The 17,152-nt window shown below is 40.2% G+C and overlaps 1 protein-coding gene across 6 annotated transcripts in view; it reads left to right on the forward strand.

The window, feature by feature from the left end:
* GLI3 (GLI family zinc finger 3) overlaps positions 1 to 17,152 on the forward strand; it is a 261,689-nt gene that overhangs the window by 224,563 nt on the left and 19,974 nt on the right. The window lies entirely within an intron of this gene.

The raw sequence follows: 17,152 nt of genomic DNA on the forward strand, positions 1-17,152 counted from the left end.
TCAGCATGGAAATTATTGATTAAGTAAAAATTGCTATTAGATTGTGATGTGATCCATAATCGCAAACAGTGGTGGACATTCCTCTTTCACATCCCAAGCCATGCATCAAGTTTTCCCTTGCAGTAATTTATATTGTGCTGACACTCACGCTCATTAGGCTTATCCTCTCCCACGTGTCAAGAAAGCACTAAAAGAATGAACAGCAGCAGCACAGCGGCAGATGGGAACATACTAAATTCAAGGGGAAGAAGGCAGTTAAAGAGCTCGGCTAGGTCCATACATTCGTTTCATTAGCAGCTTACCCCCAAAGGTGATTTTCTGCATCTCTGAGCCTGATCCAACTTCCACTGAAGTTAGTGTTTTGACATACATTCCAATGAGAGCAGGATCTGGACCACGAATATCAATCCTCTAAATTGGGGGTGGGCAAAATACAGCCTGTAGGCCAGATCTGGTCTGTCTAAAATGTTTGTCCAGTGTACCGTGACTCCCAGCAACTGAGGAAACTACTAGAACAGGGATCAGCAACCTGCAACTCCAGAACCCCATGCAGCTCTTTGGCTTCCCACTCCTGATCTCCAAGATACTAAAAGTCCCATCATGCAGTAGGGTACTCACACTACTCCAGGAAACAGCCAACTGCTGCTGGCATGTCTCTGTGCAACTGCTCTCCATGTGCTGCCCCTGCTCCCAGCACTGTCCTCAGTTCCCATTGGCTGGAAACCAGCCAGTGAAACATGCCAGCAGCAGCTGGCCACTTTCAGGAACAGCGTGGAGCCATGGCATGCAGATAGCCTTGATGAGCCCTGCTATTCTGCTGCTCGGGAGCTACCCATCATAAGCACCTTCTGGCCAGAGCCTGCACCTCACTCCTCTCCTATAGTCCAACCCCCTGTTCCTGGTCAAAAAAGCCCTCCTGCACCCAAGCTCCCTCCCAAACCCTGTGCTCCCACTGGCAACCCAGTACCATCCTTCCCTGCACCGCAACACTCTACACCAGTCCAGAACATCCCTCTGCACTCTAACTCTCTCCCAGTATCCAGACCCTCTCCATTAATGTGTGTCCCATGGCAACTTGCCAGAAATCATGGAGTGTTCCCCCTGCGAAAACTATTGCCCACCCCTGCTCTAAATGCTCATCAGTCCATGTGATTTTATTCTTCAGCTGTCACTTACATGAATTAATGTACATGGCTGAAGTTTGCCCAAGCCTAGAAGGACACAAGACCCCATGGTAGGGTTGGATAGGAAAAGGACAATGCAGACAGCAAAGTCACATAAAGCCTGTACCCTCTTTTGCATCTGGGAGCAGGAGATACAGTCGGTGAGTTAAGACATAGTTCCTGTGTTGTCTTAATTGGGAGGCTTCCTCAGCTTAGGAGTTCTTAGTTAGGGTTGCTTCAGTTAAGGCTATTTCATCTTAGGATAAATCAAGTAAGCAGATGATGTTCTTGCTCCACTCCTCACAGAACACACTTATTGGGCATGGTACCAAATTTTCTCTTCCTGTGCTTTGCTTTTATACGTAAGTTAACTAACAACAAAACACAAACCTTAGACTAAATTTCCTCCCATGGCAGGCTGTTTGTTGGGTTTCTCCCTTAAAGACTTTTCTGTCCACCGATTCCTTCTGCCTCAGAGGAACTTAAACCTTCTATTTCTTTGTCAGAACTAATCAGGACCATCTGGTCTGGCTGCAAGGGAGAGTCAGCAAAATAGCTCTGCATCTTTATGAAGGTTACTAAAACCTGACACCAGGGTGAGCCAGTAGAATCTGGCAACCTGCCACATGTCAGTATAGGGTGGGTATGTGAGTGGGCAGCACTTTGTCTTTTTCTCTCATTTTATTTTTCTTAAAATCAGAGAAGTGTAATGCTAATGTTATAATCGTCATCTTTAATTTTATTACTACTAATTATCTTACGGCATGTATGTAGCTAGTATTGGTGCATTGCTTATCTATCATTTTCTCACTTTAAAACATTCATATTTTGCCATCACTAGATAACAGTACCTCGGCATTCACACTAGTTCCTATATTCTGTATACTCAGTTTAAGGAGAACTGCAAATATTGAGTTTAGTTAGTTAGCCAGGACTACTAGCAAGTTTGTTAGTATGATAACTCTGGTTTAAATCAACAGAGTACTACATCTGTCAGCCTGGGAGCATGTGCTTTGCACACTTATGAACATCTCTGTACAATATAGCCACTTTCTGTGAATAGATCAGAGCCAGGAGATTACTAGACAGGAAATTAATTGCCAAGGGAAGTCCAGCTCTTAAGAGTTAGTAAAAAGCCTGAACAAACAGGTATGTTTAAATCACATTGTAAAGATGCCAGGCTGGCTCTGATGTTTTTTGGATGAGGAAGCATTACCAAGCCACAAGCCAGTCACCAAGAATGCTGTTCCATTGGATCCTGGGGATTTCTTCTGAGGATTCACAGCTAGCACATTCCTGGCAAATTCCAGTGTCTTCAACAGGGCAGAGCGAAAGAGATGATCATTGAGATAAGCCAGACGTACCTTTGTCGAGGTTTATATAATAGTAGCTTCACATGGAAGTGAATTAACAGAAATACATGCTCTTCAGTTCTCTTCCATATATGGCTAGCAATTGTATTCTGTGCTACCTGACGCTTGTGAGTTCTCTTCATAGCCTGCGGCTGAGTGTGTTGTAGTAATTGAGCTTTGAGCCAGCAAGGCAAGGATTACTATGCTGTGGTCTGTTTCTGAGAAGAAGGAATGCAATCTTCTGTCCAGCAACAGATCAAAGGGAGTATTAGTGGTCACTACTTATGTCTGGGAGCAAAGGCGAGACCTAAGATTGTACACCAACTTGACAAACTGAAGACAAATGCTCTCACAGCAGACACAGTCCCCATCAATTCCTCAAAATGCTTTCTACTCCTAACAAACATTACATCCACACGATCTGGATTGATCCTGAGCCAGCTGGCCTTCATCTCAGACCATTTCTGCCATACATTAGGCAGCCAGAGAAACACCTCTGTCCAAATTCCCTGGAGAGGAGAATTACTGGGTGAAATCTTGGTCCTGTTGAAGTCCCTGGCAAAAATCCAATCAATGTCAATGAGGCCAGGATTCCACCCATTATATCTCATTGACATATTAATAATACATAATGCTTCACAGTCTCCCCTAGTGGCTTTACATGCATAGTGAATAAGACAGGTGACATGCCAAAAGAGGTTTTAAGGGGCTGAATCATGGAAAGAAACAATGGAAGATTGGGGAGTGCAGCAGGTTTGAAGTGGGGTTCTGAGGTCTGATTGTAGAGCTGGTGGAATCTTCATTGTTCGTTGGTTGGAGTGGCTAGTGCTGGGTGGAGGGATGTAACCATAGCCACAAGAGTTCATGGATATCGAGGCCTGCCTTATGATAAAGGTTATAACCTTTGGTAGCTCTGACCCATGTTAAATGACAGGTTCAAAAAAGAAATCTTACAAAAGCTTGAAAGATTAATTCTAAATAGAAAAAGCCCAGGCCCATGCATAATGGCGTAGGGAGCAATAGAAGTGGCATTGTTGCATAAGATGAAATTACATGAAGGATGCTGTTAGCATATGATCAGAAATGGCCATATGTGGTTGAGAAGATAACACAGTATTTCTTTTATTACCGCAAAGTATCACAGCAGGTTCTCTTAAAAGATGCAGTAGTCCTGTGGCACCTTAAAAACAAACAAAAAAACCTTATAGTATCATGAGCTTTCGTGAGCAAATTCATCAACACTTCTGTCATGAAACAAGTTTTAAATGTATACATGATATGCTAAAGAGTTCCTTAATGCCTTGCCACTTCCTTCTGAGAACTGGTCCTTTATTTTATTGGCAAAAATGTGGATCAGTGTGTCACCTCATTTAACCTCCGGTTTTCAAAAAATTGTTTGCAGGGAGAATCCAGATAGATCTAGAATCCCTGCAGTTTGATGGTCTAAAATGTGGCTGAGACGTCAACATTTTCATGCACAGAGCTCTCTTTATAAAGAAAAAATGTTCTTTGATTGATTTATGCGGGAAAATCCTATTGAGGAGCACCCTCCCTCTTATTCTGAGAGGATCAGTGTTAGCAGGACAGTGATTAGTTATAAACTATTAAAAGCAATGGGAAAGATTCATAGCTTTGTTGAATCTGGTCCAAGTCTGAACTGCTGGACTAAAAGAATTACAGATCATTCAGCAAGTACCAATCTGTATGTTCAGTGCTTGCATATATATGTTTAACATATTCTAAGTAGCAGATCACTTCATTGTCCCCTCCTTTCTTTGCTGTCTATTTTCCCCCCATTATGAGGATAAGATTTTCAATAAAATAGTAGAGTAAAATTTTCTTAAGGCAGGATGTTCTTTGCTCATCTCTGCGTATAGATAGATGCCCCATTGTACCAGTGTGGTTGCTTGGATCTCTTCAAAATCTTATTAAAATACTACTCTATAGTTTTGCCTTGTTTCATCATTTCTTAGATTTATAAATTGGCTCATGGGATTAAGAAGTTTGTGTCTGCTAATATAAAAAGGCATAAAGCTTCTGGAATATATGGTTACATTTTTAACTCAAAGAGCCTGTTTGTCCAAACCTGCTTGAAGTCTCTTTTCAAAATCTTGCCTTGAACTGCAATGTAATTTTAACAGACGTTTGCCATTAAAGCTGTACAATTTATGTAACACATCATGGTTTTATTTAGTAGTTTTCATGTCTCCCTTCTGCGTCCTTACTATTCTGAGTTTATTTCTTGGCTGGGTTGGCTTGATCTATATTGTGAAATGTGAAGATGAAGAAGTTTTAAGAAAAAAAATACAATTACTTTCATTTTGGTTTGAAACCAAAGTAAAGTAACAGACACAATAATAGTTGCCTAAGCCTCACTTCTGCCATGAGCTCCATTCATAATCTTACTGTCTTTAATTTGCTTTGTGCTGGCCAGTTAAAAGTCCACAAAAACAGAGCAGCTTCCAGGATTAGGGTCCAACCATCTTTAATAGAAACGATGGCTACAATATGGAAAAAGTAGTTAATTCACATTTAATGTATACAATAAGTCTGATTTCCATTGAAATCACATGAGCTATGATTGTAGGAAGGGGACTATAGATTTTTTGTCATCTCTCTTGCAGTATTGTGAGGAAATCATCAGAAGTATTTAGCTGCCCTGCCTATTAGGTAATGGTATGTTTTTACTAAGCTAGGATGGTATTTTCATCTTTCTTAGTATTTTCAAATACAATGAAATACTCTATTGAAATACCGTAGATGAATGTTTTACTTTCCCCTGCCCTAAGCATAGTACTCCAAACAAAAGCTAGAAATGGCATATTTAATTTTAAAAATATTACATTAAAATCTGCGGCAGTATGAAGTGTGTGGAGCGGTTCCCATGCTTATTTTTCCTGTATGCTTTTGTTAAATATTGAATGCAGCTTTATTGTGAGTTCCTTATTGCAAGGAAAGAAGCAAGATATTGTTAGTGTCTATGTAGATTTTTTTTTCAAGTAGGTAAAAAAAAAAACTTCATGGCTTTCCTGGAAATACTACAACAGTGGCCCGCTACAACCATTTTAATTCCAATATACAAAGATCATTAACGTTGTGAACCTTGGATCTGAGCCTAAGGTCATCATGTATCTTTCCATAGTCAGTCATTCTTAAAATCAACTAAATTATGTATTTTCAGGGCAGCATTCTGAGACAAGCTCACTCATTCCAGTTGGACAATATGTAAGTTTAATTATACAGTCATTGGAGAACGCAGTCCTTCAGCCTCTCCCCCACCAAGCTATGGTCCCAGTTCTACACTCGTTTTACGTGACTGCAATTCCTGTTGGCCTCCGTGAGTGTTGTGCCTGTGTGGTTGAGGCCAGAACTGAGATTTGTGCATGGAGTAGAACCTACTTATATGAGCAAATCCCTCCCTACATGTACAGCACAAGAAGCGTGAGGATTATGGAAAGAATATCTACACTGCACTGGATCTCTTGTGCTCCACTTTGTGAGGTGCATTGGGTAGTAGATCCCTGCAGAATCCCTGCTTCGCCCTTAAGGGACAGCATCTTACACAGTGCCCTCATAGAGTACTTAGGCCATGTGTGTATGCATGCCTATGCATGTACATAAGAACACACATACTTGAGAGGCCTGCCCCAAATCCAGCTCAGGATTAGGATACATGACCCTTCATTAGTTATAGGTAGAATAGCAGCCTCTGCCAATCCACATAACTTGCATGGGGTGTTGGGGCACTGGATCAACAATAAGACCAGAGCAATCAGTCCTTTCCCCTACCTCTCTTCCTGGTGCTAATCAGTTTGGGCCAGCCTGGAGTCAACCTTCATAGACCATCTCCACATGTTCCCCCTTCTTTTCACTTGTACGTTTAGTGATCTTTGGGTTATGCTGAGTCATTCTTAGTTGATGAATTACTTGTTATTTATTATATGAACTCCACGTGAAAGAAAGACCATCCAAAGCTTGGGGCACCTTAACACACATTAGTACTCTGAAGGACAGAAGATGCAAAGTTAAAATTGACCAAAAGTAAAATTTTAATAGGAAATTTTAATAGACTTAGGAGCCTAGACTCTATTTTCAAAAGAGATATAGGTCCTTAGGAGCCTACATTTCATTCCAAAACAAAGGAATTTAGCCTTCTAAGTGTCTTTAAGTCATGATCCAAATGGGAAAATTTTACCCCAAAGCAGCAGGACTTTTTTCCAATATACCCCTGCATCTTTAGATCATCCGTCATGTGGTGCCCAATGCAGTTTCACTCCATCAGATTTCCACACTAGACAGAAATCCCATCTTCCACTCTCTGGCAGTGTCCATTTAAATAGATGGACTTGGGCTATTTTTGTACCCAGAAATCCCCAAATCTGGCCTATTGAGGTGGGGTGAGCACAGAGCAGTTTGTTCAGTTTCACAAAATATGGCCACTCTGATAGTCTTCATGAACTCAGACATATACCATATAAACTTCACATAATCTTTAACTCTCCAGTGGCTTTTGAGTATATTGTAAAAGGCTTTCCAGAAATAAAACAAAGAGAGAGTCTAAACTCTGTAAAATGTCAGCTTCCTCTATTAACTTCCCCGTTAATAACATTGGAATGTGACACTCTTCTCTGAAAGAGGGCACTTTAGTTTTAGGTTATGTCAATGAAGGGAACATCGGAGGAGACAACTGAGAACCCATTAAAGCATCCACACCAGTTGTTGCAGAGATTATGGCAGATGCTCATTCAGTAAACCTTTGATATTAAGAAGTAAAAACACAGATTTTGCCCATTTGCTTTATGTCTTCCTGGACTTGCACAGGAAATAAAGGAAGAATTGTAAAACACCACCTTTACTGAGCTACGTTTTGCTGTTAGCAGACTCGACATATAATATATATGTGAATGTAGGTATATCAAATGAAACAAGAACAAGATGTGATCTTATTGGGAAAGAATCCTTATAATATCATGTTACCCCTCCCTAAAATCCCAAAGCCTGTATAAAAGCATGGAAACATAAAACATAGTCTCAAGGAATCCCTCTTCAGCCTAAACAGCAAAATATGTTTGTCGGATCCATATTTTGCCTTGTACATGCTGCATGGCTACAATATCAGAGACTAAAAGAAAGGACATGCTGTATTTTGAACTACTGTCTTTATTTTTAGGATTAGGTAACTTTTCTCTTTTTTCTCCCCACTGATTCCCTTTATGTCCTCAGGGCAGATCCTTTCTCTTGGGTCAGGAATGTAATAAGGCAGGTTTTCCTCTCTCCAGGATATTGTGTCTGTCTCACTGTGCTTAAATTGCCACAGAGAGCTCTTCAGAGCAAAATACAGTATTTTCTTTGTACATGGGCCAACGATTGACGTATCCTTGGGGACTTCTCTGTCTTTAGCATTTAAACATACAAGCTGGATATGTTTAACCTATTGATGGGCAACAAAGACAACCGCAGCGCTGACTGATAGAGAACAAAAGAAAAAGCTTTAAATTTTGGGCAAGAATTACCCCCATACAGATTAGCAAAGAGGAAACATTCTTAACTTACAAAATTGAGAATGTTTTTGTTATCACAGGAAAGTGAAGAACAATAATCAGATCTATGTTAACAGCAGAAATGCAGGCAAGAAGAAAACAGTCCTACTGGGCTGTGTCTTTTTATTATTTAACCTGTTTTATATTATTATATAATATGATCCTGTTTAATAATGAGTTTGCATGTTGATATCAGCACTATTCAAGACTCATTTTTCTTGTGGTGACAAGTGCTTTCCAGTTTATGATGGCTCAGGTGAATGAGCATAAGGAATATTTGACGCTTGGTTTATCTATTTATAATGACCTTCCCAAAATGCACATGTATATTAAAATGTGCTGTAATTCTCAGTGGGCCACTGGACTCCATTATAATTCAGCTATTAAATAATAATAAAAGGCTGTGGCTATTTTGTGTCATGGAAGAGGGCATTGTAGAGGGAAGCTGCCCACAAAAAGCTTGTGGAGGAATTCTGCCTCTCACTCACTATGGCTACATCTACACTGCAGAGTTATTTCGGAATAAGTTATTCTGAAATAGTTTATTTTGAAATAGCACATCTACACTGCAGGGAAGCCTCAAAATTAGTCCAAGGCAGGCTTCCCTAATGTAGACGTATTATCTTGATTTAGAGCCCCAGGAGGAATAACTTAGAATGGCCCTGGTGAGGAGCTATTTTGAAATAGCAGAAGTGGAGCATCTGCGCGTGCCTTATTTCGAAATAGCTATTTTGGAATAGGTGTCATTCCTCATAGAATGAAGTTTGCAGGAGTCAGAATAAGCCGTGCATCATTTTGAAATAACGGAATTGCTGTGTAGATGCTAGCATAGTTATTTCGGAATAACGGCCGTTTTTCTGAAATAACTTTGCTGTGTAGACACACCCTATGTCTCCTAAAGCAACCACTGAGATCCCCCGCCCCCATAAGCACTCTTGTCTGCTGTGTCCCTTATCCCTCCTAGTCCATTTGGATGGGAAATAGATTTGCATAGGGTTTGTGCTCAGACATGCTTAGCACTGGTGCAGAGGTATGATGAGAACAAAAGAGAGGGAAAAGAAAGTGTTCCTCTTTTGCATACTTGTGCCAGGCTGGGGCACAACATAGTCACTGTTGTGCATTTTACAAGCATAGGCACCACTCAAATGCAGCCACCACCAGAGACAGGATGGCAACCAACTCAACATACTGCACAAGGGGGTAAGGGACATTCACTGAGGTAAATCAGCTTTACTTAACACAGGTGTAAAGCTTAGTGGTATGACTACAATCATATCTTTTTTTCTCTTTAATGGTAGATTGCATGTATGTGTAGTGCCTCTGTAGTTAACCTGAGTCTGAAGCAAGCAGTGCCGGTGTGCATTCTTCTCACATGACTGGGTCCACTTTCCTTCTCCTTCCTTCTTTGTCTCTCTTTGCTTAGTGGGCTTTGTAGAACGCACAGACCCTTTCTGATCTCCAGTGTGTTCCTTTCCTCTGCTTCTGTTCCCTGTGAGTCTTCCTCCAACTACTTTAACTTCTAATTGTTTCATTATCCCATTCTCAGCCTTCTCTCTTCTATTTCTGCTTTCCATTGCCTTTCCTATCCAGAATTTCCTAATGCTACCCTCTCTCCTCATCTCCTTACCATTCAGCTAATTGAACAGCGCACTGACTTGCTTTCCATCCCATCCTCTAGGTGCATCTATCCCCTTCCATTTCATTCTGTTGGCTTTCTTCTTTGATTATAGCTCATCATTACTTCCCCATAATTCAAAATGACCTTAGCAAGTTAGAGAAATGGTCAGAGGTAAACAGGATGAGGTTTAATAAAGAGAAATGCAAAGTGCTCCACTTAGGAAGGAACAATCAGTTCCATACATACAAGATGGGAAGCGACTGTCTAGGAAGGAGCATGGCGGAAAGGGATCTAGGGGTCATAGTGGACTACAAGTTGAATATGAGTCAACAGTGTGATGCTGTTGCAAAAAAAGCAAATATGATTCTAGGTTGTATCAACAGGTGTGTTGTAAGCAAAACTCGTGAAGTCATTCTGCCGCTCTACTCTGCACTGGTTAGGCCTCAGCTGGAGTACTGTGTCCAGTTCTGGGCGCCACATTTCAAGAAAGATGTGGAGAAATTGGAAAGGGTACAGAGAAGAGCGACAAGAATGATTAAAGGTTTAGAGAACATGACCTATGAAGCCAGGCTTCATGAACTGGGCTTGTTTAGTTTGGAAAAAAGAAGATTAAGGGGGGACATGATAGCGGTTTTCAAATATCTAAAAGGGTATCACAAGGAGGAAGGAGAAAATTTGTTCCTCTTGGTTTCTGAGGACAGGACAAGGACTAATGGGCTTAAAGTGCAGCAGGGGAGGTTTAGATTGGACATTAGGAAAAAATTCCTAACTTTCAGGGTGGTCAAATATTGGAATAAATTGCCAAGGGAGGTGGTGGAATCTCCCTCTCTGGAGATATTTAAGAACAGGTTAGATAGACATCTGTCAGGGATGGTGTAGACGGAGCTTGGTCCTGCCTTGAGGGCGGGGGGCTGGACTCGATGACCTCTTGAGGTCCCTTCCAGTCCTACTATTCTATGATTCTATCTGGGAATCAGGAAAAGTAATATTAACCTCAGAGCGTAATGAAAAGTTGACATGGCACCCGATTTTAATTAACCAGAATTCCAGTTGAGCTGACTTTTTTGTCTTGCTGTAGAGTGTTGACAGTCCTGGGTGGGATTCATAAAAGTACATATATGCCTATCTTCCATTGATTTGAAATGCCTAAATACTAAGTAGGTCCTGCCCTATGTGAAGTTACTATATAAATATTCTATGCTTTTAGTGCATGTATTTAAGTGGCATCACTTGTACAGATACCTCTACTGCATGAACTAAATGCCAACTGCCTCTTAGCTAAGGCTGTAGAGCAGACTTCATACTCCCTTCTCAGTGGTCTCAGTGCTTCTGGGTTACATATGTAATAAGCATAAATGGCAAAATGCACAAGAATCCACTCATAAGGTGAGACCTGCAGGAAAAAGAAATCATAACTACTAATATTCATATTTGCCTAAATTGACTGACAAAACAATTGTATCTCTATACAGTAGGTAGAGTCTCACCTTATGAGACCAGAATATTCATGTAGTATTCCGTTTTAGTGTAGGGGTATGTCTATACAGCGAAGTTATTTTGGGATACAAGAGGTATCCTGAAATAGTTAACCCTGTGTCTTTTGAACACGTCCGCTATTTCAAAATATAGCGGACGCACTATTTCACCATCCCTGTAAACCTCATTGTACGGGATGGCACAAAATAGTGCTTTATTTTGAAATTTGGCACTGTGTAAACAGCACCAATTGATGAAATAAGCTATTTCGAAATAGACTTGAAATAAACTATATCATTTGCGTAGCGCAAACTGCATATCTTATTTCAAGTTTCAGGTGCTGTGTAGATACACTCGAGGTGACAAATAGGGTGACCATCCTAGCTAGATGGAAATAGGGGCAACCCATATGAAAAATAAGTGGCAAAAATTTATAGTGAGGAACATCTTAAGGAAATACTATTTCCCTTCACATATTTCCCTTCTCTTCTCTCGAGTGTGTATTTGTACAGCCCTCTAAAATGCAATTAGCATAAGCTTCAGTGCAAGATTTCAAATGGTTAAGGGACAGTCCTTAAAATAAGGAGCGGGTGGGCACCCAAATTACAAGATGAAGCTTTTGGACTGTAAATTCTTTGGGGGCATGGACCTATTTGGAGCCAGATTTTCAATTGGTATGTCAGTGAAGTGGTATGTCAGTGGAGTGACACCAATTTATTTTGAGTCTTCTAGGAAGTGCCCTGCACAACCAGGCCAACTGTAATAAAATAATAAGCGCGCACAGAAGCAGGGATGGAGAGGGCTAATCGTAACTTCTGGGCAGGCATGTGGCTAAGATCACACGTTTCAGTGTATGGCAATATGTTGCATTTGGCTTTAAGAACTTAAAAGTGGCTTAAAAGCTTATGCCACCATAAGAACTTAGAGCAGCTTATGTGCTTCTTCCATCTTAATGACTAAAAATGGCTTAAGTGCTTATGCCACCTTAAGGACATGGTTCAAATACGTACCCATTTTCATATAGCAGTGAAGGGCATGCTGGTCTCTTGCTGCTGTTTACCTTGGCTGTTCAGGGTTTGACTTTTCCTGAGGATCCTCACTGGTAGGAAAAAGGACAGGGAGGATCCATCGGTAATTGCTTTCCAGGTGAATGATGCAGAACTTCTACAACGAGTAGAGCCCTGCACAGATACAAAGTTTATATCCATATCCACATCTGTATCCACAAAAATGAGTCGTGGATATCCATATCCACGGATGCAGATACCTGCCAATATAATGCAGGTATCCACAGATTTGCAGGGCTCTAACAATGGGTGGGCGGAAGATTGAGGCTTTAATTAAAAGGAATGCGGAGTCCCCTGCAGAGATGCTGCAAGAGTCAAAGAGGAAAGGGCAGGAGTGGATTTTACTGACTGAATAATTCATAAAAATTCTGCTCTGGGTGCAGTTGTTGTAGCAAGAGCTTTTATTACAAACCCACAATTTTTGCCTCCCTCAGTGATTTCCATTGGAGAGAGGGAGGGCGGATGTCTGTGGTCAGGCAGGCCCATCTCTACATCTGTGCTCCTTTTTAGAGCTGTCTGCTGTCCGTCTGGTTCATTCCATTCCTTACTTGTCGTCAAGGAGGAGGCTTGCCGCTCTCTAATGAGCTGTTGTGGAGAAAAATGCCGCTCTGATGTCATCTCCTTTTTTCTTGGCTGCCTAATATGGCAGCAAGAAACAGCGATGAGCCATGGAACACTTGCATAAGTGGTCCATGGCCACATCTCTAGAAGGGCAATGCCCTTTCTGAATCCACTCAGCCCTCTCAGGAAGTCACTTACCCTCTCTCTGCCACAGTTCCCTGTTTGTGATGTGGGGAGACTAATACTTCTTTCTCTCACAGGGAGGTTAAACATGTTAAAGATTGTGAGCTGCTCAGATATTAAGGCAGCTAGTACCTAAAGATAAACTAATTTGATAGTTAGATATCAGTTCAGGGGTTCACATCATAGCTACCCCTGGTACATTTGATAATAGAAGCAATTTAATTGCACATGGTCTTAATGCCAAATTTTCATTCAGTATGCAAAAACCTAAGTAAAGAGACTTTACATGGAGCACCTACAGGTTGGGGGCGATTAATTCCTTTCCAGCCCAGCTACACAACTATTTTGCTCATTTACTGGTGACTCCGGTTTGTATTGCTGACCTCCTGGACTATAGATTCCTCTTCTACAAAACCTTGGAATGTTGTCTCTGTGCAAGTGGTGAACTCTCAGCCTGCCCCTCCATGCAGCTGCAGATTTGCCATATTTAGAGGCTGTTCCACTGCACTGACTGGCCATGGTTTGCCCTCCAGCTCATACAGAGTAAATGCAGCAACTCTGAGTATCTTCCAGCCCTATGTACCTGTGGGAAGATTGCCCCATAGAGTGACCTATCTGTCTATCCTGCTGTGCTAAATCCATACGTTTACTGGAGACTTTTCACTTTCACTTTTTATTTCAAAGTTTGGGGAAATTAATTGCCAAAAACTGAAGTAGAACAAAAGTTGCCTGGGTATTTTTTAAAAAAAAGCTAATGGGAAATGTTAATGTTATGCCTTCTACAGCACCGTTAACTTTTCCATATTGCATGCAAGCAATGCCTTTTATTTCTGGTTTTCTTGTTCAATATATTGCATAAGGTATTCAGTATATGAAATAAACTTAACTATTTTCTCCATACATAAGTGTTTTTTTTCCCCTCCAAACCATACTTTATTAGCCAAGGCATCCCAGAATAGATCTGTTATCTATTCCTTCTCTGTTGCTCCTGAATCATTCTTCCCAGGTCAAAGGGTAGTCTCTCTTGCTACTCTTTGGCTAACAGGGAAACGTGTTTGGCCTTTGTTTATATATGAATGACTAATAGGTACCAAGTAGTTTGTCAGGATATCCCTATGTGCTCCCTTCCAAAAGAAAACACACAGAAGGGAGAAATTAAACAAAGAGATCTTTTGAAAGTTCCTACCTCAAATGTTGCATTGCATTTTCTGTTGTGGTGCAAAGCAGCAAGTGTGGCTTGTATTGATTCCACATTTTAGGCTATCAATTTATTGCCAGTGGGACATGATTATAAACTACTTTTGTTTCTAGAGTGACTCTAAATCATGCTTGCAGTCTCTTGTCCTTTTGAGCTTTCCCAGTAGAGCGTATGGGCCACTTTCAGCCAAATGGAGTTGCAAATCCTTACTCTAGCATTGAGTGTAGTCATATATAACTCCATCTGCATTACAGTATTTGTGTGGATATGTTATAGGCTCAGCATAGCTACACCATTTAAACCAAAGAAAATGGCAAGAACTAATTTAACTCTGATGATTAACATTCAATTGGCATGAAGGTGAACAGCATTCTATTGAAGGACCTTATTTTTTGAGGGGGCGCTGTCATGCGTGAGAGGGACATTATGAGGAATTTTCTATTCTTGAGAGAGCTTCCGTTTTCAGATGAGAAGCTTTTAATAATATAGAGCCTGATCCAGCAGAGCCTTATGTGAGTAATCCTTACTCTGGGGAGTAAGCTTATTGGCTTGAATGAGCCTATTGGCTTTAGTAAGGATTACTAACATGAGTAAGACTTAGAGGGATAGGGCCTATAACAGACAAAAATTAAAAGAAATGTCTTTTCACACCCGTAAGACAGTAGGACCACTACATTAAAATTCAATTTCACCAGGAAAAAAAATCCTTCAGATCTAGTCCCTGGAATGTGACATTTCATGGGTGTAATAAGGTTACAAACAGATTATAAATTGAAACCCCATAAATCCTCATTGTACTGTACCAAAGCTTCTGCTTTGCATAATGCTCTTATGCCACAGCCTACAAGCTAAAAACTATTCATTTGTTCTCATAGTGGTGACCAAAGAGTCAAAAACACCATGCAAAATCCAAAGGTAATTATCAGAATGAAGGAACTGGAATACTGAAATCCACTAACTAATGAACATTTTATATAGCAGTTGCCTGCAAGATCATTAACTCTTACTTGTAGCATGTTTTTCGATGTTTGAGTCACACATCTACATGCATATATTGCTAAATAATAATTAAACACCCAATAAAATAGACAACTTATTTTTAATTCTGCCTCTCTCTATATATATCGGTGAGCTGCACACAGCTTGAGGTAAAACTCTGTCCGAGTGACAGAATCTGACCCAAAATGGTCAGGATGATGAAAGCCATTGGGTGATGAAAGCCACTGTTGTTCTGCAACAGTGTTGTGTTTTATTATGGGGTATTAGCACATTACATTCCCTTTATCCAGTTCATTTATCTTCTCTTCCTCCTCCATCAATGCCCATACCTGTCTTTACACCCCTCCCTGGCAACTTTCTTACCCCTTCCTCCAGGGTAGTTGGGAAGCTCATTCAAGAATAAAATATATGAAGCAGGTTGACTTTGTCAGCCAGTTTCTTCTAGGTCTTCCCTGAAGATGAGGGATTTTAATGAGGGCAAGAGACTTTGCAGATCAGCTTAGCAAGGACATTCAGTGCATTGAGATAAAGTGGAAGAAAGTGAAGATGACTGAAGGAAGAATGGAGAGGATGGGAAAGGGATGATATGGTAAAAGAGATGAGTAGATAAATAGGGAGGCACAGAGTTATGCAGTGTCCTGAAGGCAATCACACAAGATGCTTGATATTGTGGAGAGGGAGGGAGCCAGTAGAGGGGTTTTAAGAGGGGAATGACATAGTCAGATCACTAAGGATGAGGTTCTAGTGGCTACATTTTACATGGATTGGTGGGATGGGCTGAATTTTAGGGAGGCCAGTGAGAATTGGTTACATTAATGAGAATGGAAGTTGACAAGGGTCTGGGTAAGAATACAAGTTGTATGGATGTAGAAGAAAGAGCCAGATTTTATGACTGTAGCAAGTTTAGTGCCCTGCCTGACTGTGTATGTAAAATGATACTGCTATAGTTAAGAGAACTAAATTAACTACTGGTCCCTATTTAAATAAGACAGAATTCAATTTGTGCTACGTTCACCAGTTATTTTGTATCCCATGCAGCTCATACACCATTTTAATTTACAGGAAGATATGGTCAATAGTTATTTTAGTAGATTGACTTTTGTAAAGTCACCTCTTTTTTTGTTTGTTTGTTTAGATGTTTGTTTCAGGGAATATGAATGCACGCAAACCTCTCTGTCCTGTTTTATTTTAGTTTCAAAATTATGATCATCTGTACTTTTTTGGTACAGATTCATGTAATATGATGGGCTACAGAGATAGGCATTTGAAACATGAACGTTTAAAGACTACATGTTGTACATTGTCCAGCACATCTGTTCTGTTCCGATGAGATGTGCATCAACATAACTTTTAAGAAATGGTAATAAAGCTTAGGAAATAAAAAAGAATAGTCATCTTTTATAGGAAACCCACATCTGCAATGGGGACACTGTATAATTGTTAAGATAAGTGATTTTATTTGGTTTTCTGGTTGTTTTCAGGACTTTAAAAAGATTAATATTATCTTTTGGTGCTCTAGTATGAACTACTGACTTTCTGTATGTCTGACTTTTCTATGAGCTACTTATGGAGCAGATACTGATTTCATCGCGTATACTAAGATCAAGTTTAAATTCTGGAAACAGTTCATATTATTACCTTAATAGAAAGAATTGCATTTTCTGAGATAGTAAGCCCCCTGGTGGTAAAGATGGAAATGACAATTTAGGAAGCCTGCAAAAACAATTGAAGAACTATAATGACAAAATTTATGAAGGGTGTGATTTTCAAAGAAAGTTCAGTGGAGTGAGGCAACCAAATTTCATTGAAATTCTTTCCTTTAAGCCTCTTTGAAAATCTCAGTCTAAGGTGTTTTTTTTCTAAAGCTGAGCAAAGAATTGGAACAATTAATATTTTTTTAAATTTGATTTTGTTTTGCAACATCTGGATCCTGATTCAGCATTCTGTCCGGCTTTTAATGAAAACTTAAGCATGTGAAATGTACTTGTGTTGCCT

This window comes from Pelodiscus sinensis, chromosome 2 (genome assembly GCF_049634645.1).
Source record: "Pelodiscus sinensis isolate JC-2024 chromosome 2, ASM4963464v1, whole genome shotgun sequence".
NCBI classification, from domain to species: Eukaryota; Metazoa; Chordata; order Testudines; family Trionychidae; genus Pelodiscus; species Pelodiscus sinensis.